This window comes from Tachyglossus aculeatus, chromosome X1 (assembly GCF_015852505.1).
Source record: "Tachyglossus aculeatus isolate mTacAcu1 chromosome X1, mTacAcu1.pri, whole genome shotgun sequence".
NCBI classification, from domain to species: Eukaryota; Metazoa; Chordata; class Mammalia; order Monotremata; family Tachyglossidae; genus Tachyglossus; species Tachyglossus aculeatus.
Window position 1 is genome coordinate 102,521,293 of NC_052101.1, and position 27,897 is coordinate 102,549,189.

The 27,897-nt window shown below is 42.5% G+C and overlaps 1 protein-coding gene across 1 annotated transcript in view; it reads right to left on the bottom strand.

Moving 5' to 3' along the window:
* The window catches only part of LRRN1 (leucine rich repeat neuronal 1), a 49,982-nt gene extending 23,148 nt beyond the window's left edge, over window positions 1–26,834 (bottom strand). The window contains exon 1 of the mRNA XM_038772567.1: window positions 26,716–26,834. The gene's annotated coding sequence lies outside the window, so the exon portion shown is untranslated. The remainder of the gene's footprint in view (window positions 1–26,715) is intronic.
* Window positions 26,835–27,897: the final 1,063 nt, after the last annotated feature.

Here is a 27,897-nt window from a genome sequence, read left to right on the forward strand (position 1 = left end):
TGGGGCTCACGGTCTTAATCCCCATTTTACAGATGTGGTAACTGAGGCACAGAGAGGTTAAATGACTTGCCCAAGGTCACACAGCAGACAATTGGCAGAGCCGGGATTAGAACCCACATCCTCTGACTCCCAAGCCCGTGCTTTTGCCACTAGGCCAAGCTGCTTCTTAAGCCCTGGTCCTATTCCCAAGCTTTACTGGGCTCTCTAGAGCTTGATCAAATCAGACTTGAAAATAGATGGAAGTAGGTGCATGGAGATCACCAAAAAAGAGTCCAGAAATCCTTGGCCCCTTTCACACCCTTCCAAATTCCCGCAAACTATTTGCAGTCTGAGAGGTTTCTGCAGAGGGACCAGGTATGTTTCAGAAATAGGCCTAGCCTCATCTGTCTCCTAAACCAATACAAATTCTGATGTATTGTTCTCTTCCAAGTGTTTATTATAGTGTTCTGCACATAGTAAGTGCTCAATAAATACCATTGATTGATTGATTAAACCCCACCAAGCCTGAACCATTCCAGACAGAGGAGCTATGGATGTATCCAAGAAGTCCTAGGTCAGGGAATTCTCTTACGATTACAGCCCCAAACCATAAAATCCTAAAAACTATATAGCCGAATTTCAGTGCAGGAGAGTCCATCCCTTCCCTAGTTAAAGAATCATGCATTTGCTAATAAAGGTTAAGGACCATTAGAAAAATCTGTCTTTTTAACAGTCAGTCAGTGGTATGTATTGAGTGCTTACTGTGTGCAGAGCCCTTAATAGGTATGGCATGAAAAGAGGTTAGTATAGCCTGGAGTAATTTTGAAATGTATAGTTTGCAGAAGTGTGTTTTAGCCTTCAAATTAGATATAGCGCTTTTAAAAATTCAGAAGGTAGATTGGAAAATCCATTGTCTCATTTAAAAGCTCAGCGGGAGTAAAATGGGCCTACTCTGCAGAACATAGCTCCTGACTACCAAGTCAAGCATTGAATTGCAACCTCTTTCTCTCTGTAGTTATCTTCTTTGAAATGAGTAGTCTATTAGCATAAACATTTCATAGAGGAAGTAATATCATAAACCCTTAGAAACTGTTGTCCCAATTACATGCATTACTAGCATGTTTAATGTAAGTGAAATTCCCCAAAGCCAAAAATCCTGTGTGAAAAAGTATCCTTTCCATACATTTGTTCTTAAATTAGAAACATGGCTATGATCCTCTCAAGTTGTTTTGAGTTATAAAATGGCAAAGAAAATGCAGTGGTAGTCTAGATAGTTCCTCCAAACACATGTTCTCCTTATGTGTGATAGGTTGAGTACCAGAAAAATCAAATAGATAACTAACTCTATTGCAGCACCATTAAACCCTTATTCCTGACAACTTGGGGAAATATGGCTTTATTTGACTTCTTGGGCTATTCAAACAAATAGATCAAATTAGGAGAAGATATGAGTAGTTCTTAAGGCAAATATTGTACCACTGAATGCAATATAGTCCATGTTTATATCTAAGGGTCCTTTATTGTCGAAGCTGATGCTACTCAGGGAACGATCCTCTCCATGCGTGCGTGTTTGGTTATGTACGTGTATGTACACTGTTCCCTAGACTACAGGTTGTACGTCTAGGTTTCCATAGCCCTCCCTTTGATGCCCTGGTGTATTTGCTGCAGGGGCTATACCTACAGGCCTCAAGGGAAGCCCTACTATAGGCTTCACCACTTCAGCTTGCATTAAGTATAGCAGGAGTGAGAGGAAGCAATGGTTGAATAGTCCCTGAGATCTCTCCCCACCATCCTCCTTCCATGAGATGGCGAAAGAAGCTGAATACAGCATCACACCCACTTCCTTTTTTTTTTTCACCTTCCTTGTCTCTCACTAGGCCAAAGGCAAAGTTTTTCATTATTGCCAGAAATCCACATTTAACACCAGAAAGGCTTTTTGATTCCTTCTCCCAGTCTGCCTTTGGAACAAACTAGAAAAATACCTTTTACTCTTAGGCGTGCAGGATTTAACCATAATTTGATTGGGTGCCTCTGATTTGTGGCAAAGAAAACCCCCCAGAGCTTTGTTGGAATATGAAACTTTCTTTGGCCTTCACTGTTTAATAATAATAACAATGGTATTTGTTAAGCGCTTACTATGTGCCAAGCACTGTTCTAAGTGCTGGAATAATGATGGTATTTGTTAAGCGCTTACTGTGTGCCAAGCACTGTTCTAAGCACTGGGGTAGATACAAGGTAATCAGGTTGTCCCACATGGGGCTCTCATTCTTAATCCCCATTTTACAGATGAGGTAACTGAGGCACAGAGAAGTTAAGTGACTTGCCCAAAGTCACACAGCTGACAAGTAGCAGAGCCAGGATTAGAACTCATGACCTCTGACTCCCAAGCCTATGCTCTTTCCACTAAGCCACATTTAACCTTGCATGACCTTGTAGAACCATTATCCATAGTAATACCATCACTACTTTAACCCAGAGTGCCTTTTTTACGTCTTTATCATAGTAGTAGTGTTAGTAGTAGAGGTAGTATTCCATCCAAACTGCTACCATGATAATCCAAGCATTTATCCTATCCTGCCTTGGTTACTGCATCAGCCTCCTTGCTGACCTTCCTGCCTCTTGTCTCTCCCTACTCCAGGCCATACTTCACTCTGATGCCCAGATTATTTTTCTACAAAAATGATCAGTCCATGTTCCCCCAGTCCTCAAGAACCTCTAGTGGTTGCCCATCCACCTCTGCATCAAACAGAAATCCTTACCATCGGCTTTAAAGCCCTCAATCACTTTTCCCCTTCCTACTTTACCTTACTGGTCTCCTACTACAACCCAGAGCACACATTTCACTCCTCTGATGCCAGCCTACTCACTGTACCTTGATCTTGTCTATCTTGCTGCCAACCTCTCACTCATGTTCCGCCTCTGGCCTGGAAGACCCTACCTCTTCGTATCCCACAGATGATCACCCTCCCCACCTTCAAAACCTTATTGAAAGCACATCTCCTCGAAGAGCCCTCCCTGACTAACTCCTCATGTCACGTCATCTTCTCCCATTCCTTATTATTATTCACCGCTCCCTCAGCCCTACAACACTTATATACACATCCATAATTTATTCATATTATTGTCCGTTTCCCCCTCTAGATTGTATGCTCACTGTGAGCAAGGAATGTGCCTACCAACTCTGTTATATTGCACTCTCCCAAGCGCTTGACGCACTGCTCTGCAGACAGAAAGCACTCAATAAATATGATTTTTATGGCATTTTTCAGTACATACTATGTGCCAGGTTAATCAGATTGGACACAGTCCCTGTCCCACATGGGGTTCACAGTCAAGGAGGGAGAACAGGCATCGAGTCCCCACTTTACAGATGAGGAAACTGAGGCACAGAGAAGTGAAGCTACTTGCCAAAGGTCACACAGCAAGCAAGTGGCAGAGCAGGGATTAGAACCCAGGTCCTCCGATTCCCAGGCCCCTACCCTTTCCACTAGGCCATGCTGCTCCTCATCACCTCTTTTATTTTGCTCGACCGTGAGCCTGTTATTGGGTAGGGACCGTCTGTATATGTTGCCGAACTGTACTTTCCAAGCACTTAGTACAGTGCTCTGCCCACAGTAACTGCTCAATAAATACGATTGAATGAAAGTAGGATTTTGGTTTGAAAGACTTTTTTTTCTTTCTGTATCATGCCTTTCAACTGGACCTCTATTAAGGTTGTTCAAAATAGCCTACAGGCTGCTTGTAGATTACTTGGCTTGAGACAGTGTTGGCTGGGAAGCAGCGTGGCTCAGTGGAAAGAGCACGGGCTTTGGAGTCAGAGGTCAGGGGTTCAAATCCTTCGAACCCATGACCTCTGACTCCAAAGCCCATGCTCTTTCCACTAAGCCACGCTGCTTCTCTAACTTAACTTCTCTGGGCTTCAGTTCCCTCATCTGTAAAATGGGGGTTAAAACTGTGAGCCCCCCGTGGGACAACCTGATCACCTTGTAATCTCCCCAGCGCTTAGAACAGTGCTTTGCACATAGTAAGCACTTAATAAATGCCATTATTATTATTATTATTATTCCCCTCTCCTCTAGACTGTTTCCTCATCGTGAGCTGGGAACATGTCTACCAACTGTTATATTGTACTCTCCCAAGTGCTTAATATGGTGCTCTGCATACAGTAAGTGCTTAATAAATATGATTGATTACAGTCTTTGAGTAGGAACGGTGGCTAGCCCACCCTGCCCCTTGGATCTGGACAGGGCCCAGATGTGGAGCCCAGATGGCAACTCTACTCCTTGCCTTCTAATGGCAGGATGTGCCCCCCAACCCCTCAGCTGTCCTGGGGAATCTGTGGAATTCCCCTCATCCTCACTGGGCTACAGGATACGTCTAGGCTGCTCTTCTCTCCTATCCCAGTTTCCTCAGTGGGTGAGTTTTCCCCCAAGCTCCTACATATTGCCCATCCACTTCCCCCATCAGCAAGCAGCAGAGACACTGCCTATCCACCTCCGGATCATAGAAAAACTCCTCACCACTGGCTTTAAAGTACTCCATCACCCTGCCCCCTCCTACCTCACCTCGCTTCTCTCCTTCTACAACCCAGCCCGCCACTTCGCTCCTCTGGTGCTAAACTTCTCACTGTGCCTCGATCTCGCCTGTCTTGCTGCCAATCCCTGGCCCTCAACCTGCCTCTGGCCTGGAATGCCCTCCCTCCTCAAAATCTGCCAGACAATTACTCTCCCCACTTCAAAGCCTTACTGAAGGCACATCTCTTCCAAGAGGCCTTCCCAGACTATGCCCCACTTTTCCTCATCTACTCCCTTCTGCGTCACCCTGACTTGCTCCCTTTGCTCTTCCCCTTCTCCCTGCTCCACAGCACTTATGTATATATCTGTAATTTTATTTATTTATATTGATGTCTATTTGTTTTGATGTCTGTCTCCCCCCTTCTAGACTGTGAGCCCATTGTGAGCAGGGATTGTCACTATTGTTGTATTGTACATTCTCAAGCACTTAGTTCAGTGCTCTGCACACAGTAAGCACTTAATAAATATGATTGAATGAAAGCAGGCCAGTTGAGCTGAAGGCCAAACAGGCTGGTGGCACACTCAGCAGGGCAGGTGATAGGGTCCCAAGAGCCCTCTCTAGCCTGGGCTCATGGATCTAAGTGGCACAGAATAAGGAGGATGCCACTGAATGTCACCCAGGGCTTTTCTGAATCTCACCCAGGGCTAGGCTCAGGTAGTTTCCTCTGTCTCCACCCTGGGACACCACAAAAAAGGCCATCTTTCCACTTGGCTCCCCAAGCCTAGGTGGCCCCGGGGTCCATCAGAGGCCAGCATTCCAGGCTCGCAGTGCCACAGGTGCTCTGAGGGGCCGTGCAAACACTGCTACCCCGGGCGAGCTTCCATGGCCGTGGTGCCCGTCTGCTGGCTCCAGGGCCGTGGTGCTTTCATGGTGGTTACCGTTGGAAGGCTGCGCGATGCAGCAGTGTTTGTGCTGTTCAATGGGCCCCGTTCACTTTGGCGGCCCCTGTGAGGCCCTGCCAGGAAAGGGACCTTGTGGCCTGGGAATCCTGCTCTTCATTCATTCAATCTTATTTATTGAGTGCTTACTGTGTGCAGAGCACTGTACTAAGCACTTAGGAGAGTACAGTACAGCAACAGACACATTCCTCTGCCCACAACAGGCTTACAGTCTAGAGGGTGGGGGAGACATATTTTAATATAAATAAATATATTACAGATATAACAAATAAATTGCAGATCTGTAGCCAGGTGCTCCCACACAGCCTCACAAGGTCCCTGTGATGCACCAGTGCCGGAGCGCCCTTTCTTCCCAGCCACCGGTGCCCAGCTCCCGGGTCTGGTAAGGCCCCAAGAGCAACACTACAGTGCTTGACAAAGTGAGTGCTTAATCAGTACTGTAATTGTTACCAGTGGAGGAAGAGGAGAAAGCCCAGAAGGTGTCTTTTCTTTCTCCATCCTCCCTTTCCCTCTTTCCTCTAACACCCTCTTTTTTTCCCCCCCCAATCTTTTTCTTCTTCCCCTTCTTCATACCCTGCCCCGCTGCCCTTTCCTATGTCACTAGCTCTTCCCCCGACCCCTCTAACAACCTGTCTTGGGAGCTCCCCTCACTTTCCTTTGTAGCCAGAAGGGTAGTCATCAAGCACTCCTTTCAGAGGTCTTAAACCCATCTGTCTACGTGCCTAAACTAATGAGTCAATGTTTCACTACCACCACCTGCTTCTGACAATCCTCTTGGGGTGCAATACCCTTGGTAGCAGAAAGACATCATCCAGGAGGTGGGTTCTCTCTAAAAGTTCATTTCCCTCCTTTGCAGCTGGATGATCCCCCTTCCTGAGGTGTTTCTCTCATTATTAGAAAAAGCAATGTGGACCAGTGGAAAGAGCATGGACCAGGGAATCAGAGGACCTGGGTTCTGATCCCACTTCTGCAACTTGCCTGCTGCCTGATCTTGGGCTAGTTACTTTCATTCATTCATTCATTCAATCGTATGTATTGAGCGCTTACTGTGTGCAGAGCACTGTGCTAAGTGCTTGGGAAGTACAAGTTGGCAACATATGGAGACGGTCCCTACCCAACAACGGGCTCACAGTCTAGAAGTCTACTTCTACTTCTTCTATAGTCTACTTCTTCTGTCTCTGCCACTCATCTGCTGTGTGACCTTGTCCAAGCCGCTTAACTTCTCTGTGCCTGTTACCTCATCTGTAAAATGGGGATTAAGACTGTGAGCCCCACGTGGGACAACCTGATTACCTTGTATCTACCCCAGCGCTTAGGACAGTGCTTGGCACATAGTAAGCACTTAACAAATACCATTATTATTGTTATCATTATTATTATTCTCCCACTCAGTTTCCCCATCTTGCCATCAGAGCACATTCTTGCTTGGGGAGAGCCAGAAGGTCCTTGCACAGAGTGTATGTGTCTGAAACCAGCCTAGAAGGCAGCCTTCAGACACACTGTACCTTGTGCAATACACTGTATAGCTTCCACCCCATTCTTGGGCTTCTAAATGAATTTTCTAGTTTAATAGCCTAGTCGCTTGTCTAGAGAAGGTTATTAGTTTCAAGTCTAGGTTTAGTTGCCTGCTTTAGTTTGGAGGGTTTAAAATAGAGAAACTGGGGCCAGAGAAGTGTATACCAAATTATCAAAACTATTCTAATAGTAGCAGTGACAAATGATGATTCTTTGACCTGGGGGACAAAAGGGAATACTGTGGAGGAAGTTTTAGCCTTCTTCTAATACCTGATGCTTTAAGTTGCTAAGTGCTCTTCCCTCTAGGGTAGAACAGGAGGAATTAGCTTTAAATTGTAACAGAAGAATTTTTGGTTAATTTCAGGGATCACAAAACACTGGAGCAGTCTATTACCTTCTGTGGTAATCTTAAAAATAGGACACTTTAAAATGGTTGAAGAGTTATTCCAATTGGAGGGAAGGTTCAGAACAAATCAAGCTCCATGATTCAAGGTTTGGGTCAGGGTATCAATGAAATAATATTTTAACTTTTTGACAGAAAATCTGAGAATCACATCCTGCTGCATTGCAGAAAAAACCCTGTATATATATAATGGCATTTATTAAGCACTTACTATGTGCAAAGCACTGTTCTAAGCACTGGGGAGGTTACAAGGTGATCAGGTTGTCCCACGGGGGGCTCACAGTCTTAATCCCCATTTTACAGATGAGGTAACTGAGGCCCAGAGAAGTGAAGTGACTTGCCCAAAGTCACAGCTGACAAGTGGTGGAGCCAGGATTTGAACCCATGACCTCTGACTCCAAAGCCCGGGCTCTTTCCACTGAGCCATGCTGCTTCTCTCTCTCTCTCTCTCTCTCTCTCTCTCTCTCTCTCTCAAACCACTATATATATATATATAAAACACACCACTAAAGAGCACTTCAGGATGAATGCTATGACTTGCCATTTGTGTAGCCAGACGAGAGGCCATCCCTGCCCCATCTCGTTCCTCAATCAATCAATCAATCAATCGTATTTATTGAGCGCTTACTATGTGCAGAGCACTGTACTAAGCGCTTGGGAAGTACAAATTGGCATCACATAGAGACAGTCCCTACCCGATAGTGGGCTCACAGTCTAAAAGGGGGAGACAGAGAACAGAACCAAACATACCAACAAAATAAAATAAGTAGGATAGAAATGTACAAGTAAAATAAATAAATAAATAAATAAACAGAGTAATAAATATGTACAACCATATATACATATATACAGGTGCTGTGGGGAGGGGAAGGCGGTAAGGCGGGGGGATGGAGAGGGGGACGAGGGGGAGAGGAAAGAAGGGGCTCAATCTGGGAAGGCCTCCTGGAGGAGGTGAGCTCTCAGCAGGGCCTTGAAGGGAGGAAGAGAGCTAGCTTGGCGGATGGGCAGAGGGAGGGCATTCCAGGCCCGGGGGATGACGTGGGCCGGGGGTCGATGGCGGGACAGGCGAGAGCGAGGTACAGTGAGGAGATTAGTGGTGGAGGAGCGGAGGGTGCGGGCTGGGCAGTAGAAGGAGAGAAGGGAGGTGAGGTAGGAGGGGGCGAGGTGATGGAGAGCCTTGAAGCCCAGGGTGAGGAGTTTCTGCCTGATGCGCAGATTGATCGGTAGCCATTGGAGGTTTTTGAGGAGGGGAGTGATATGTCCAGAGCGTTTCTGGACAAAGATAATCCGGGCAGCAGCATGAAGTATGGATTGAAGTGGAGAGAGACACGAGGATGGGAGATCAGAGAGAAGGCTAGTGCAGTAGTCCAGACGGGATAGGATGAGAGCTTGAATTAGCAGGGTAGCGGTTTGGATGGAGAGGAAAGGGCGGATCTTGGCAATGTTGCGGAGCTGAGACCGGCAGGTTTTGGTGACGGCTTGGATGTGAGGGGTGAATGAGAGAGCGGAGTCGAGGATGACACCAAGGTTGCGGGCTTGTGAGACGGGAAGGATGGTAGTGCCATCAACAGAGATGGGAAAGTCAGGGAGAGGACAAGGTTTGGGAGGGAAGACAAGGAGCTCAGTCTTTGACATGTTGAGCTTTAGGTGGCGGGCGGACATCCAGATGGAGATGTCCTGAAGGCAGGAGGAGATGCGAGCCTGGAGGGAGGGGGAGAGAGCAGGGGCAGAGATGTAGATCTGGGTGTCATCAGCGTAGAGGTGATAGTTGAAGCCGTGGGAGCGAATGAGGTCACCAAGGGAGTGAGTGTAGATTGAGAACAGAAGGGGACCAAGCACTGAACCTTGGGGAACTCCCACAGTAAGAGGATGGGACGGGGAGGAGGAGCCTGCAAAAGAGACTGAGAAAGAACGACCGGAGAGATGAGAGGAGAACCAGGAGAGGACGGAGTCTGTGAAGCCAAGGTCAGATAACGTGTTGAGGAGAAGGGGGTGGTCCACAGTGTCAAAGGCAGCTGAGAGGTCGAGGAGGATTAGGACAGAGTATGAGCCGTTGGATTTGGCAAGCAGGAGGTCATTGGTGACCTTTGAGAGCGCAGTTTCCGTGGAATGAAGGGGACGGAAGCCAGACTGGAGGGGGTCGAGGAGAGAGTTGTTGTTGAGGAATTCTAGGCAGCGCGTGTAGACAACTCGTTCAAGGAGTTTGGAAAGGAATGGTAGGAGGGATATGGGACGATAACTAGAACTTACCTGAACTTACCCCCCGAACCCCACCCTAGGTATTGAACTTCTTAGCAAATAAGGGTACAACACGAAAGTATTCTGTCCCTCAGAAACAGACTGCCCCCTTAACCTCGATTGGCCATCTCACAGGAGAACTGATGAGACAGTGTGACTGTTCTGCGCAGATCATCACCCCAACAAGAAAGTGCATGTCCTGCTGTCTATGACACCCTTTTCCCCTATCTCTAAACTAAAGTCTTGCATAAGCAAGTGGCTCAGGATATTGTCCGTTTGGTCACTGTTGAGGCAGCAGAGGTGCTGAGTAGCCCTATTTAGAAACACACTGCTCCCCAGGAATGGAGGAGGGACTAGAAAAGGTGAACCTCTATCCTGTGGTGACAAGCCCATTAATGCAGCAAGGATCTAACCTTCCTTAAGTGCTAACCTCTCATCTCTCCAACTTGTTCTCCCTCCTTCCTACATCATTTATGAACTCAATTCTGTATTCCTCAAGCACTTTGACAGTTCCCCTGCCCCATCCTCACCCAACTTGTGTACACAGTCTTCTCTTCTGTTGCTCCACTATCTGTAATTTATTTTCAGTTCTCTCTCGCCTGTTAAATTGTAAACTCCTTGAAAGCAGGGATTGTGTCTACCTACTGCACTATACTCTCATGAGCCCTTAGTACAGTGTTCTGCCCACAGTAAGTGCTCAATAAATCAATCAGTGGTGTTTATTGAACACTTACTATGTGTAGAGCACTATACTAAGCGTTTGGGAGAGTACACTGATTGATTTGGTGCATAGACTGAATCTAAGCTTATGATTTTGCACCTCAGATCTTTTTTGTCTGTCAGGAGACCTTGCAATGTGAAGAAGAATCTGAGAGAGAAATGAACGTATTCTGTGTATGGTCTAATATTTAACTAAGAGCAAAAGCCATTTTCCAAAATACATATATGAAATCAAAATATTTACATTGTTTCTCAGATGAAGATATCAACAATCTCTAGAAAGAACAAAATGTCCCTTAATATTGTCCTCCCTATGATCACTTAATTTCTGTATCAGCAGAGTAGGTAGTATAAAAGATATTTTAGTGAAACCAATTCATTATAATTATGATTGCAATTTGAATTTTCTTCCCTTCATATATCTATGTGAAGTAATTACTTTGTAATCACCAGTACGATTAAGCATTAAATAAAAGCTAAATCTCTATTCTGACAGCCTAAATCTGCCTGAAAGTCCTTGGGTTATTACTTCATTTTAAAGCTACACATTACATTGCTTAGCATTTCCACTTTAGATGTAGGTGTTCCTAACTAGGTTAATAAAATTCCATTGGCTGTGAAAGCTGTTGATTGTTCATTCAAGCTATATGAATACTCCAATAAGAAAATGAAACAGATTGATTTTGGTAGAAGCCACAAGATTTAGTACATAATAATAACAATTGTGGTAATCAGAAGGTTGTGGGTTCTAATTATGGCTCCACCACTTGTCTGCTTTGTGACCTTGGGCAAGTCACTTCACTTTTCTGTGCCTCAGTTACCTCAGCTGTAAAATGGGGATGGAGACTGTGAGTCCCACGTGGAACAGGGACTGTGTCCAACCTGATAGTCTTTTATCCACCCCAGCACTTAGTACAGTGCCTGGCACATAGTAAGCTCTTAACAAATACCATCATCATTATTATTATTTGTTAAGTGCTTATTTTATGCCAAGCACTGTTCTAAGCACTAGGGTAGTTATAAGGTAATCAGGGTTTTTTAATGGTATTTAAGTGCTTACTATATGCCAGGCACTGTACTAAGTGCGGAGGTAGATAAAAGACAATCAAGTTGGACAGAATCCCTGTCCCACATGGGGCTTACAGTCTTAATCCTCATTTTACAGATGAGGGAACTGAGGCACAGAGAAGTGACTTACCCAAGGTCAAACAGAAGAAAAGTGGCAGGTCTGGGATTAGAAACCTGGTCCTTCTGATTCCTTGGTCCTTCCTCTTTTATTCAATCATATTTCTACTAGGCCATGCTGCTTCCCATATCAAATCACAGATTTGGCACCTGATCATGTCAGGTAATGCCATGAAGAGGTATCAGATTTGTTTTCACTTCCAAACTGAATTAAAGTCTAGTTTATATTGGTAACAAGAACTCTGCTCATCAAGATAATGGCAGCCATATTTTTCTATTCCCATCCAGTCACATCTTATTGCACTTTTCTTTCCTTTGCATGGGTTGCTGCACAAACTAATTCTTTTTCTATTCCACTGACAACTGCCTGACACTTTGAGAAAGCAGTTGTTTGAAACAAATAAGAGTCCCCATTTCTTTCCCTTGGTTGAGGGAACCTTTCTTTGTAGCTTTGCTTTAGCAGATACATCTGGAGAAAATCAGACTACTTTGAATATGCAAAATGCCAGATTAGAGACTTCAAATTGTAGACTGCAAGAGCAGGTTCACAGTCACATTAAAATATCCTCTCAAAATGTGGAAACGTACAAATTTTTTGTTTAAGGTCAAAGTTTTAGCTAATCAAGCTTAAAGCTATAAATAATTGTCAGGAAATTATGACTATCTGTCATCATGATTTCACCAAAATATATATGAAATCTGCACAATATAGTTTGATTAAATAGAAGAATGAAGATATTTTGTCCTTAAAATAATATGAATATTTTAATAAACTTGTTTCAGAGGCATTCCTCATATAGCTCTTGATTTGAATTAATATTTTCATAAAGATTTGAAATTGATATCTATCAGTAAGTGAAATCTGGCAACTTTCCCACCCCCTGTCATAAAGCCTCCTATAATCCACCTATTGTGGAATAGTTCTGGTCATCAGTGACCTATTATGTCAGCTTCCACACAGTACATAGGGCAGCTTTGGTCTTGTGCAGTCAAAATGATACAAAGAAAGAGGAGAAAATATTCAAAGGACAACAGGAATTTAAAATTATGGCACAACTTTCTTTTGTTGAGTTAAAACTGAAGGCAGTAATTCTGGTCATAACCAGAACTATTTGGCAGCAAAATATAAAATAAAGATCTCACCCCCAATACTTTAAAACTAGATTGAAGCATGAATAATGATTTTTGAAATGAGACAAGAAAATTAAAGTCATTGTACCAGAGATACCTTATGGAGCATTTAGACTCATAAATATGGGGGAGTGACAACGTGAATAGGTATTGTGTTTTCCAATAATAAAGGCTGTAAATTTCAAAATGTTCTCTGCCAGTCAAATTAGCACTCAACACAAGAATGCTATGCTCACAGATACCACCAGTGAGAGTTCCACAGTAGGAATTTTGCACAGACTCCAAAAGCTACAGGGAAATTGTCGAAGTAATGAATTACAAGTAGTCTACCTGGAACAAAGTACTGACATGAATGATGTCTTTGCAATGTGGTGAGAAATACTATAGACTGTCCTGACAAGCTCCTTTCATTGTAGTATGCCAGTGCCTTTTGTTTTTCCCAAACAAAAAAGTGAATGGATTTTCTATGACAAGGTATAATCTTAAATGAGGATTCAAGTGATCTCTAGATTATTAAATTTCATAATTTGAAGAAGCCAGAAGGCTTGGAATATGTTTGTGAATATAAATCAAAGTGACCAAACTTTGTCCTTTTACTTAATGGAGTGATTTAATCTCTAACTTCACTGGGGAGTCTCAAGTGTTAACCCAGTCTCCACTTTAGCAGGGGCCCATATGCGTGAATACCATCTGCCAGATGGAAATCGTGAATAATCCGTAGTCGAGACTCAACAAGTCAGTACACTTGTTCAGGGAACCAGTGTCACCTAGTGGTAAGAGCACAGGCCAGGGAGACAGAGGACCTGGGTTCCAACCCCTGCTCTACCACTTGTCTGCTCTGTGACCTCAACAAGTCACTTAACTTCTCTGTGTCTCAATTTCCTCACCTGTTCTCCCTCCTACTTAGACGATGAGCTCCATGTGGAACAGTGTTTGGTACGTAGTACACACTTAACCAACCATAATAATAATTAATAATAATGTGTATGCATACACATCTATACATATACACATGCTCTCACTGACTGCACCACCTGCCCCCCGCCAAGTTTCAATGTGACTTTAGACCACAGGGTAGAATAGCAGATGTGATATTTGCAGCATCTAAGATATCAATCAATGGTATAGAGTGAGCACTTATTGTGTGCAGACCACTTGTCCTAAGCACTTGGGAGAGTACAGTACAAAAGAGTGGCTGTAGATGATCCCTCCCCATGAGGAGTTTACAGACTAGAGGATAGAGGAAGATACGTAAGTGCAGAAAGCCATACTGAGACTTCATTCTTAGTCTCATTTGCTGACTCATTTTCCTCCTCTTGCCCTTTAACTGTGTGTGTGTGTGTGTGTCTCACAAGAATATGTATGGGATCCTTTACACTTCTTTTCTCAGTGAGCTCATCTGGTTAAATGGCTTCAACTATCACCTCGATATAGAAGACTCCCAAATGTATCCCATTGATCCTGACCTGTCACTGGCCGTATGCTCTCACATTTTCTCATGTCTCTAAGGACATCTCCACAGGGATGACCTGTGGGCATTTTAAATTTAATCCAGCAAAAACTGAATCCCTGATCTTCTCTCCTGATCCAACTCCTCCTGAATACCACAATCTTCCCTGTCCCAGAAGCCTGACCTTGATGTCATCTTTATCACTTCTCTGTCTTTCAGTTAATCAATAATATTTATTGAGCACTTACTATGTACAGTGCACTATACTGAGCACTTGGGAGAGTACAGTGTAACAGAGTTGGTAGACATACTACCTGCCCTTCACTTCCCATATGCGTCCTGCCACGTTTTCCTCCACAATATATTAGCAATCTGCCCTTTCTTCTCCTCCCTTCTGAGCATCGTCATTATCCAAAGCCTTGTTACCTCTCTGATGGATTACTGCATCACTCTCTGTACTGGTCACTCACCCTACCTCCATTCTCTCTCCTCTTCTATCTATCCAACATTCTGCAGCCTAGATCACCTTCCTTTTTTATGTTATTTGTTAAGCGCTTACTATATGCTGGGCACTGTACTAAATGCTGGGATAGATACAAGCTAATCAGGTTGGACATACTTCTTGTCCCACATGGGGCTCACTGTCTTAATCACCATTATACAGATGAGGTAACTGGGGCCCAGAGAATGAAGTGATTGCAACAAACAATTCTAGCTGTCTATGTCCCTTTCTTGAGTTGACAAATTGGCTAGAACTGTGAAGGTCATTAAATAGCAAATGCTACGTACTGAGAATCTGTAATGTTTTCAAATTGACCTACTTTTCATCCAGTATAGACACAACCTGAAGTGACTTAAAACTGCTTCTGTTCTTACTGCTATGTGAATTTTCTAAGATACCATTTCAATGCCTGAAAAATCTATTAATGTATGAATATGAATTTAATGTATGATTATGTATGAATGCATGGGTATTCATTCATTGGTATTTATTGAATACCTACTGTGTGGAGAGCACTGTATTAAGTGCTTGGGAAAGTAGAGTAAGGCTTATAGATGTCATTCCTGCCTTTGAGAGGCTTACACTCTAATTGGTGTGTTCACACACAATAAGCACTCAAAAAATGCAATTGATTGACTACCATCTATTCCTACTTTTTGAAATTTCAGGTCTTTGTCCAAATTCCCTGCTTCTTTCTAGTCTAGAAAACCCTTCTAAAAAGCAAGAATTACTAATGAATGGACATATTTAGGTGAATGAAGGTTGTTTTTGTAATAAGCAAGTAAAAAATATGTTTTTTAGAAAAGCAGACTGTTCATTCACCTATCAGCTTTGAAGAGCTCTTCAACTCAGTTAAGACTGTGCATATGCCTATATAAATAGTCTTTCTTGAGGTTTCTAATGAAAGGTGACACCCATCTGAAATATTGCATTCACACAGATACTTAATCTTGAGGTCCTAAAATTTCTAAATATTTTTTTCTGAATTTTGATTACACTTCTCATTCAGAAACATCTGCCTAAAATATATAGCCTATTCTCTAAGGGCATCATTTAGAGCTTGAATGTATTTTCCAGATCAGTAAAACATATCAAAATAAGGAATTTATGTAGAAATCTAAATGTGTGGAATTATAATAATAACAACCATACTTTGAGGAGTGTAATTATTAATATCAATATAACCTTTAGCTATTAAGCATTTCTTTGGGATAAACATGAAAATGTCTTGGAGACCACAAACAAAATGTAGTAGCAGAAATGGTATTGAATACTTACTGAATACTTTCCATGTCTAAGAAACATATTTTACAATTTGTAGAAGCATTTAGATTAATATAGGAGCTATGTGAATAAATTTGAATTTTGATCATAATTATTGTTGAAAAAAGTAATCTTAATTACTGATACCTTTCCAAATGTTACATTTATTAATTTACTATCAGTTAAAATATATTCACTGAGTAATATGAGTAAATGAGTAAAGCAAATGTATTGGCCCCCTTTTACATTCATTATATTTTAATGATCAGCCTGATAATGCAATCTTGAATTTATATAGTATAGATAGTATTTTTTTCCACATAATTTAAATATATATATATGTATATATATATATATATATGATTTGAAAAATAGGTATAAACAAGTGTATAGAAAACTCATTCCTTTTCAGAGGTGACTACAGAGGTGATTACAACTGATTGCAAACTTTCTCAGTGGGTGTGAAGGCACCTGAGAAGATCAACACAAGGGTGGACTGTCAGTTCTGACCAAACTGAGTAAGCACTGAAGCAGACCCTTAAGAATATATGTGCATAACTACATTGAACCAAAATAACCATGTGCAAAAGATTCATTCACCCCTTCATGTCCCTAGTTACTATTTGATCATGAAAATGATAATTTACTATGGGGCACCATAATAGAACCAAAAGTGTTAATATGGCTTCCAAAAGTGTTGTACTCACTCCCAGAATGCAGTTTGCCTTTGGGGATAATCTGACCTGATATATAGGGAAGATGGGGCTGGGAGACACCATATAAAGGAATCTTAGTCCATCCCCTTACCTCTCTTCAGGACCATGTTTAGACAGTCCTTCCCTGGAAATGAGAGGATTTTACAGTCTCTCGTGAAAACACATTCTAATTTCAGAGACTCCTTCCTTATATTTTACTCAGAGTTCTTCCTTTAGAGGTCATAGAGGAGCAACATGGCCTAATAGAAAGAGCACAGGCCTGGAAGTCAAGGGATATGGGTTCTAATTGTGGCTCTGCTACTTGCCTGCTGTGTGACCTTGGGCAAGTCATTAACTTCTCTGTGCTTCAGTTTCCTCATCTATAAAATTGGGATTAAATACCTGTTTTCACTCCTACTTAGACTGTGAGCTCTATGTAGGACAAAGATGGTGTCCAATCTTATTATCATGTATCTGCTTCAGTGCTGAGTACATTGCTTGGCACATAGTATGTGCTTAAGAAATACATTCTTATTCTTATTATTCTTATTATTATCATTATCATTGCATCATTGTTTTGAGAAAATAGGAGATGTAGAGAGCAAATAAGTGTTTGGTTGTGGGCTCAGCAATTTAACAAAGAAGTCTCCTATCCCCAACACTATCATTAACAGCATATGCACTAAATGTCTTCTGTATGTATAGTACTATACCAGGTATTTAGGAATGGCATAGGTCATGGGTTCTAATCCTGGCTCCACCATTTGTCTGCTGTGTGGCCTTGGGCAAGTCACAGTGCCTCAGTTACCTCATCTGTAAAATGGGGATTAAGACTGTGAGCCCCATGTGGGACAGGGACTGGGTCCAAACCGATTTGTGTGTGTGTATCCACCCCAGCGCTTAGTAAAGTGCCTGGTACACAGTAATTGCTTAACAAATACCATAATTATTATTATCATCATAAAGCCAATGGCTCCTTTCTGTCCACTTCTTGCCTGAGCTCTCCCAAAGCATTTCTTCTCTTTAGTCATTCAATCCTATTTATTGAGTGCTCACTGTGTGCAGAGCATGTGGGAGAGTACAACAATAAACAGATACATTCCCTGCCCACAACGAGCTTACCGTCTAGAGGTGGGGAGACAGACATCAATACAAATAAATGTCACAGATATATACATAAGTGTTGTGGGTCTGGGAGGGGGGAAATTGGAGTTGTTGGAAAGGAAGCAAAGAGGTGACACCATTAATAGCGGAATTGCTACAAGCATATTCCTGCTTCTCCACCTCTGGTCTGTCTTCAAACCCAGCTTAACTATCAATCAATCAATCAATGATATTTATTGAGCACTTACTGTATGCAGAGCAGTGTACTAAAGACTTAACCCTATGCCCTATTTTTATGCTGGGAGTGCAAGAACAGACTATACTGTTCTCATTAAAGACTGAAAATCATCCTTGAGAACTGATATAACTTTCTCTCCTTAACCACATCCCTCCTCATCTTCAAATCCCTCCTGAAAGGCCACCTCCTCCAGCTAGACATTCCCTACCTGATTTCCAGCTCTCTGTTTGTGTCAACCCAACAGCCATCCATGGCATATATGCATGTATTGATTTACATAGGTGATATAATCATTTATTTTTCATTTTAATTCCATTACTACCAATCTTATGCACCAACCCCATAGGGGTAGTGAGGTAAGTTGCCTCTGTGAGGTTATCACCAAAGGGATGAAGTCTTTGGCTTTTTGGAGAGAGAGAGAGGGCAGCCACATCTGGACCTCTACACTCTGCCCCTTGGAGCCAGAGAGATCACAGGTGGTGATATCATCACTGCTGTTTCTTGGGTCCTTGCTGGATGCTGTGGTTCAGTGGCTCCCCACTCCCCTCCCCAAATCCCAATGTGCTTGACACATAGTTAAGTGCTTAACAAATACCATAATAATAATTATTGTTATTATTACTAAGCACTGGGATGGATATAAACTAATCAATTTGGATACAGTCTCTAGCCCACATGAGGTTCATAGTCTTAATCCCGATTTTACAGATGAGGTAGGGAATTTAGGCACAGAGAAGTTAAGTGACTTGCCCAAGGTCACACAGCAGACAAGTGGTAGATCTGGGATTAGAACCCAGGTCCTTCTGACTCCTTGGCCCATGCTCTTTCCACTATTTCACTCTCCCAAGTGTTTAGTTCAGTGCTCTGCACACAATAGTTGTTCAGTGCATGCTACTGCTACTCCAGTCTTAATTATCCCTGTTTCTCTTACACATAACCATAAGAAATGCCATTCCTGGGTTCTACCAACAAAATGCCCATCCTAGTATTCTGTGGAATCAGTGACATCGGGATTCTTAAAGGAACATTCTGAAGTATGATTTCCTTGTGGATGTTAATATAAGGTGCCTAACAATTTCCTCTTGTAGGCCATTATGGATTTTTTGGCCATGAATTTATCCACACCCTTCATTTTTACTCTGTGACTTTCCTTTGAATTTTCTTCCATTCTTCATAGCTATGTCACACATAATTGAAATAATCTAGTAAGCGACTGATAACTGTGGAGTAAAATGTGAGGATTACCCCTTGGTTCCAAGATACCATACTCAGATTATTGTATTCCAGCGTTGTGGGGTTTTAAAACTATAAGGCACATCGCTATTCTTCTTGCAATTTATAACATTCACAAATCAATCAATCAGTGATATTTATTGGGTACTCACTGTGTGCCGAGCACTGTACTTAGCACAATACAATGGAGTTGGTAGATGTGATCCCTGCCCAGAAGGAGATTGCAGTTTAGAGAGGAAACATAAAGCCAGTCTTCCCCCATTTTAATTGTGCAGTTTTTCTTCTGAAAACTCAGTGTGCTCATTCTTTTTTCTACTGTCTGACCTTTGAAGAAAATTACCGATCCGCATGGAAAATGGTGCTCCATTTAGCCCTGTATGCTCGCTCTCTCTCCCTCCCTCCCTCTCTCTCTGTCTCTCTCTCTCTATATAAAACCCCATTGTACAGATGGAAAAACTGATTCAGATAGGTTAAGTGGCATATTAGAATCAGTGAAATTTAAATTGAGAATATAGCCAGGTCTTTCTGCAACTCAGGACATTAAAATATTTTGGCTGAAGTTTGAATTAGTATTATTATGAAATCAAAGTTCATAGTAATGATAGTTTTATTATACCATCATTTTTTTTCAAGTAGGGGAAATTATATCCATGTAACAAATTCTGCAACCTATCTCCCCTATTAAGCCTTTCCCTGAAGACTATGATATATCCCCATGCCCAAACTGCTTTTTTGTTGTTTTGAAGAGGATGATTCAGAACAACTGCTTCACTGAATATTTTAGGCCAAATTGATAAACTAGATGTAACTACATTACTGGGACTAGCAGACATCCAACCTTAGAGTTCTGAAGGAATTTCATCGGAAAGATGCAGAAAATTCTTGGCAAGATTGTGTAACCTATTGTTACAAATGACCACCTTACCCAAGAGTATTCTGGGAATTATACACCAGTGAGTCTCTCTTGTATACCTGACAAATTGTATACCTGATAAATTGATTGATTAAGTTTAGGATAAATGAGCAAATACAACCAGTTGAGAGAAGGACAACTTGGTTTCTATAAGGGGAAATCATAGCTCACTAATCTGTTGGGGTTCTTTAAAAGGTCAGTAATGTTGTGGATAGAAGATTTTCAGTAGGTCTTTGACAAGGTTCCACAGTCCTTTTCTTTTGGAGAGAATGTTTTGTTGGATTGGAAACACAGGGCAGGGATAACTATCACATTTTAGGATAGAGAATTGCAAAGAACAAGGTCTCCCAGGGGTTGGGGCTGTGACTGGTTTTATATAACAACTTCAAAAAGAATCAAGAAGATGGGGAGGGCAGTGAATTCTTCAAGTTGGCCGATGGCTCTAAACTCTTTCAAATGTCCTGTAGATGGGGATAAACCGCAGATGGAGCTGAGTGAATGGCTGGGAAAAAAAATGTTCTCTGCGCTGCTTTGGTGTGGGAAAATGCAAAGGAATACATTTGGGGAAAAAAAGAATTCAAATCACAACTACATCGTGATGGGCTCAGAGCTGTCAGTCATGATTCCGGATACAGATTTGGGAATATTATAGATTTTCCCATAAATTGACCATTGGTCTCTTGGGTGACAGCTGTTGTTGGACATCAACTAGAAAATTACAAAAAAGGCATAGTTTTGCCAGTTTGCAAAACCTTGGCACATCTGCACTTGGGAATTCTGTGAGCAATTTTGGTTGTCATAGTTTTAGAATGATATATTAGAGTTGGAGAAGGAACAGTGACGGACAACCACGATGGTTGGGGGATGGAGCAGCATCTGTACTAGAATATCTCAGAGGAAAATTAAAATTCTCTAATCTAGAAAGGTAAAGGCGAAGGGGCCACATAATTGAAGTTTCCAAATCATGAATGGTGAGAGAGGAGTAGCAGAGCCATGGTTCATCAGACCCCATAAACAATAGAACAAGGGATGTGTTCTGAATCCTGAAGCCCGTGTCTTCAAAATAAAGGAAACACTTCACATATTGAGTAAGCGTAGAGAATCTGATACCACAGGAAGTTTTACAGATGAAAGCTATCTGTAGGTTCAGGAGGACTTTGGCTGCATCTGTGACTAAATGGTTCATAATGGGTTACCAAATAGAGAGTTAGAGATGAAAGGGGAAAAGTTGGGGATATTAGATGGTTGTTCTTGACATCCATTCTGATGGCTTAGGTATGGTTATCTTGTGTTTCCTCCAAGTATTGTGTTACAACTTTTGGAAACAGACTACTAGACTGGATATCATTGCTTATGTTGCTATATTTTATTTTTCCTAAATGCATATTTCTTCAGTGGATCTATTACATGAGAAGTAATGGTGGAAGCTAGGCTCAATGTAATATTTCCCTCTTGAAAATTTTATAGTCTATGCTAGCATATAACTCTATGAAGGGCCAGCAGAGAAATGGGCATGAAATATTTGATGTATGTAACAGTTAAGAGGTTAATCATTTTTGGAGATGGGATTCGTGGAACTTTTAATTAGCCAATGACTCATTCACCTTTCCTAGACTTAAGGATACCTACTTTCTAATGAAAACCTTTGCTCTGAAATCAATTGAAGAATGTTTTATATGCTTTTTTTCAAACTTTAAATGTATTTTCTTTGGTTCTAGGTCTACAAAATGCCTTTAGCTTAGAAAATGTGGTGTCACATGTGTATTGTTCATGTAACTATGGTAACTTATAAATGCCACCAGTGGGTCCATTTCATACACAAATGAAGGGACAGCTGTGGAGACCACATGTCTTTCAGTAGAATAACGGATGTGAACTGGGATAGCTTAGATCAGAAAATTATAACTCATTTATATCAATCAGAGCTTTCAAACATATTCAGCTTCTTGGCTGTAAACTGTACATTTAATGGAAAAGAGCATTGTTAAGTAGTTGATTTTTTTTCAGTTAACAGCTTTAAAATAAATATTCAGAGCAGGTTCAGCTGTATTCAAAAACCAAAATTGGCAGGTCATTTCATTTTCTAAGAATCACTTCTGTAGTTCCTCCTTACAATAGGAGGACTATTAGATTTATCTTTAGTATTATTAGCTCCAGAGGAAACCTAAAGTTTCCAGTCAGTTTTAACTCTTGTTAGACAATTAATGGCTTCATTCCATAGTTTGTCTTTAGTTTGTCTTCCAATATGAGACTTTTTATTTCAAAAATGTTTAAAGAATTAAACACACCCTTCAGCAGGCTCCTTTAAAAAACAAACAAAAACAAAAATGTACCTAAGGATGAATTTACTTTAAGAAATGACATATGTCATTAATGTTTCAACCCAGGGGAAATTAAAAGAAGCAACGTAAATTAAAATGGCTCAAGATTGCCTATGCTTTCACTGGTCTCTAAAGTGTACCAGTAATGAATGTTGTCAAGTTTTACCCAGAATTATTCCATTGTATGCTGCACTGAGCCAAGAAAAATGAGAAACACACACACACATGCAGAATTTTGACTATTTAATTATAATTATAATTTCGTCTTTGGATGCCTATGCCTACCCTTATTAAATATTAATCAAAAGCTCTATTTATAAGATGCTGCTATTGTTCCAAGAACTGAAGTGCCATTCTCAAGCTGAATGTTTCATTTTCAGGGTGGTTTTACCACAAAATGAAAATTTTAAACCAATAGTTCAAACTTTATGTTCCACTTCAAATAAGCTCTACAGAAAATCTGTTTATTTCATTGCCTTAAAATGTTTTAAACAACATTGTGGAGTTCTAGAAAAATGAATTTCACCTTCATAAATTGATGTGCTTTCCACGACTTCAAAATACATATAATCCCTGCATAATATAATAACAATGATAATAATAATAATAATAATAATAATAATAATAATAATAATGATGGCATTTGTTAAGCGCTATGTGCAAAAGCACTGTTTTAAGCGCTGGGGAGGTTACAAGGTGATCAGGTTGTCCCACGGCGGGCCTCACAGTCTTAATCTCCATTTTACAGATGAGTTAAATGAGGCACAGAGAAGTTAAGTGACTTGCCCAAAGTCACACAGCTGACAATTGGCAGAGCCAGGGTTTGAACCCATGACCTCTGACTCCAAAGCCCATGCTCTTTCCATTGAGCCACTCTGCTTCTCTATATCATGGTGATTTGTAATTGCAAAGAGCTATTTTTAGTCAACATCTAGAACTTCCTAGAAATTGTAGGAAATTCTGTTTAGTCATATATATATATATATATATTTATTTATTATTATTAGAACCATCACTTCAGAATATCTTTGATATGAGATAATTATTTGAGAGTTCACAAAAACTCCCACCCTCTTTGCTAACCTCAGCACTAAATTTAGCGAGGTGTCTTACAGGCTTTCCCAGGTCTTCAGTCAGAGGGCCTGGGTTCTAATCCCAGCTCTGCCTCAGTTCCCTCATTTGTAGAATGAGGATTAAATCCTACATCCTCCTACTTAGACTGGGAGCCCCATATGGGACAGTAACTGTGCCCAACTTGATTATCTTGCATCTACCCCAGCACTTAGAACACTGCCTGGCACATAGCGCTCAACATGTCCATGAAAAACAAAAACAAAGTAACAGTTGTTTGACATGATAAATTCCCTTAAAAATCAATCAATCAATTGCATGTATTTAACACTGACTTTGTGCAGAGCACTGTACTAAGTGCTTGGGCGAGTACAGTACAATATAACAGACACATTCTCTGCCCACATGGAGCTACTAGGCTATCTTTTTTCTGACACTGCACCTACCATCATTAAAACTTTCTTAAAGTAGGAAAAAATGTAAGGCTTTAATTATTTTAATCAAATGCCAGAAACCTTTAAAAGACTTGTTATCTAAAGAAAAGGATAATCTGAAGCTGAATCACATTTAAAATGTGAAAATTTATTCATTTTAAGTACCATGGGATTTCTTCCCAAACACCTCAATTACTCACTTTCCAATAAAAGGTTTATAGTCTGGTTTAGAAATGTCATATTTATTTTATAGGTATTCTTTTAGTTCATAAGACAGACTCTTAGTCTTGCACATTCACATAAGTTTTATTGTAATGATTTGTTACTTTCTGACGACTGTTCAGCTTTGACAAAAATGTAAGTGTTCCACTGAATGATAGATCGTTTGTGGACTATAACATTTAGTTATTTAAGTTTGATCCAGTTCATTTGTCTTTGCAGAGAACAGTGCCTGATGGGTAAAAGGCACTGAGCCAGCACGAAGTAACTTAAAGAAACATGTAAAATAGCAGACTAACATCTGTTGTTTTTTTCCCCCCTCATAACATTGAACCCTCTAACACAATACTGTCTTTTTTATGCCCCTTTCAATGAAGCTTTAGAATACAGGAGCTAACCCCCTTTCACTGAATAGGCTCTTTTACTCTTGAGAAGAGTGTTTGAAATTCCACAAAGGAAGAGGCAACTGGTGTTGGCATGTTAGTAGGTATATATCGCCTAGACTCACGTGCAGCCCACGCTGCAAGTCTTTTGTTTAGAAGGCTTCACAATGCTAAAGAGGTGAACAGTGCACATAGAGTGTTGTCTATCAAGCTGATGTTATGAGAGTAAAAAGGTCCTTGGCTTTGGGGTGCTTCTGAAGTGCCCTCCTACTTTCCCCTCCTTGGCATTTCACATTGTTACCCTAAAACTACTGATATGGCCGGGTGGTTGGGAATAGGATAAGTTTTCATTCCAGGGGTTTCTGCAGAAAAATGAAGTCGGTGGTGGTGGGGTGGGGGGATTAATTCTAATTTGACATTCTACATTTCTGGGGAAGAGATGGGCCATGTTAATAAACAGTACAACTGGGTAATTTTTTTAAGTCCTTCCACAAGTGTGTCAGATCTGGAAAATGAAATGGTAAAGTTTAGGGTGTGTAAAATAACTTGAAAGTATCAAAATTAGAGTAAAATTGTATTCTCCTCTATACAACATTTCCACTTGTAGCCCAGAAAAGCACACCCATCCAGGTACAGAGCAACCACTACTTTCAGCTTTCAACACAAAACTACTGAAAGAATTTGGCTCTTGAATAAAGGTGACAGCAAGCCATACAATCCCCAAACAGAAAAACTCACACTGAGCCTTTATGCCATTTTCTTAAGGTCTATTGTTAACTGAAGACTCCTTGTGTTTTCAAATTCCTTCATGTGAATGGATGAGGCAAGACATCTGCCAGGATACACTCACATTTGCATGCAAATCAGAGACTTAGGGGACACACATGCTTCTGATAGCCAAACAAGATCATTTTTACTCTATATTTATTGTGTTCAAACTTAGTTACTGAACTTTCTATGTTCTCGGTTTGCGAATGCTATTTTCAGAAACCAAATGCTGCGTGCCATAAATACCAAAGCACAAATAGGTGAGAATAATCTAGAGAGACTGAGGGAAAGGGCTTAAAGGAAAGCAAGAAAAATGACCTCGTCTTTCACAAACGAAAACCGCAACTCTTTCTCACTCCCTATTCATCCGTGTTCTTAAGACCTGAAATGGGGAAAAAGTCGATGATAGAAATGAGACTTTTCACCGTGGCGACTGTGAGTGTGTAAGGGGCTCTTTCTCTGATGGTCGGAGTGGAGCGATGGCATTAGCCACATCAATCGGGATTTGCTGCTGGTCTAATCTATGGGTCAGAAAGAGGCACGCTTCCTAGACACATCCCTAAACGGGCTTTTGGGGGGATCGTAATGCCAAGAGATAGACTGCCAAGCAACCGAGGCGGAGCTTTTCCTTCTAGAGCTTTTGCATTTTGCCGATTTTACTCAGAAATGGAGTTACCTTAGAGGAGGATAAAAATAAAGACGAGATCCCAGAACTGAACGCTTGGCAGTCTCTCCCACCTCCCCCTCTCCAGGCAGTGGAACAGACACTTGCTGGCAAACTTTCCCTGCTGCCTCTTCGGATGTAGGGCTTGGCAGCAGTATTCCCTTTCCCTTCAGCATCATGGGAGAGTCAACGGGAGTTTCCCTAAAATCACAGGCATCCCTGGCTGGGCTTTTCGCCCCTTCTTCAATGGAAAAACGATCGATTTGCCAATAAATGGAACTAAATAATGCATGGGGATGCACGTTCCTTGGTTCCGACCCTAATTCCCCTTAGGCTTCTTCTCAATTGCCCCTAAGGTACCGCCGCGCCGTGTCGTCGTTCCTCACCTCCTGGTTACCTTTTCTTCTCCCCACTTCTGCTACTTCTCCTCTTTGACCTTTTTGTGCCTCCTTGGCTTTCTTACCATTTCATGCCTCACGTTTTCTAGAAATTTTCCCTCTGCTTTTTGCTTGCGCCCCCCCCCCCCCCCGTCTTTCCCTATCTCCCCGTTTTCGGCTGCCTCCTCGATTTCCCATCCTATTGGGTTTTCTCTTCCATCTCCCGAAATCTATTCTTTCCATCCGCGGCTGGCGTTTGGCCTGTTTTTCCTCCCAATCTCTCTCTTCGCCCCTCCCTCACTCTCCCCCTCCGCCCCCCGCCGCTTTTCCTTCCTTCCCTTCCTTCCATCCATCCATCCCTCCGTTCCTATCCCCTCCTCAGCTCTCTTTCCCTGTCTTTTCTGCCTTTTCCCTCCCCCCTCCCTCCCCTTGTACCTTTCCCCCCGTCTCCCTCCTATTTAGATGCTGCGGGTTTCCTCTCTGGACCAGCGGTTTCCTCCTCCTCTTCAGCCTTCTTCCCGTGTCCCACCTTCTCCTCGTCCTCCTCGTCCTCCGCTTTCTCCTTTAAACCTTTTTCTACGGTGGCTCCTCCTCCCCTGTCTCCACTCCCCAAATCCCAGCAAACGTCTCCTGCCGCCTCCTGGACTGCTGGAGTCCATCCAGCCAAGTTTGCCCCGACTTACCCTCCCTCCCCCTGGTCTGGCCAGCCCGAAGAGGAGAGTGAGCACTTACCCCAGAGGATGGTGCGGGGGGCAAGGGGGGCGGGAGGGAGGGGAAGGGGTGGGGAGGGGGGAGAAGATGGGCCGAACCGAACCTCCCAACCTGCAGGGCGCACCGGCTGGGGCGCTAGAGGCGGGGACCTGGGGGACGGGGGAGAAGAGAGGGAGGCGGCAGCACATTCAACAGCTGCTGCTGCCCTGGGACACTAGGTGCCACGGTCCCCGAAGGTGGTGGATGACTGGGGTGGAAAGAGGGCAAGGGGGGAGACGTGGGGTGGCGGGGGCTGGTCTCTGCTGTGACAGCCTCCACCACTTCAGCACTAGCCAAGTCTGGAAGAAGGTTGCCCGGTGGGATCGGCGGCGGGGCTGCTGCTGCTGCTGCTGTTGCGGCTCCTCCTTCTCCTCCTTAAACCCGGGTGGCGCCGCTGCCTGCCGCCTCTCTGGGTGCTGTGCGCTCCGCTTTGTGCTGCTCGCAGCCAGCGTGCACCTGGTGTAAGCAAAGAAGGTCAGCTGATGGGTTGGCGGTTGATTGGACGATCATCCGCTTCCCCCCCCCCCCCCTTTCTGTCCCCACCCCCGGACGCGCCACCCCCTTTCCCACTGGCGCGCACACCAGCTCGGTTCGGACTGCCTGGGCTGGGGGACGGGGGGGAGATCTGGGGGAGGATTCACCGCTGAATCTTGGAGCGTGAGCCCGGCATCCGAGCGAAGTGCCGAAGAGCTGCACAACGGTGCCAAGTCGATCGCAGTGCAGACTGGGGGGGCACAGCCAAGACGGAAACATGCCAAGGGACAACAGTGTCAGCGTAAGATGTGATACTTGATAATTGGAAAAAAAAACCCAAAACATTTTCCCGCTCTTCCCATGCCCGGGGGTTATCCGTGCCCTTGGGACTTT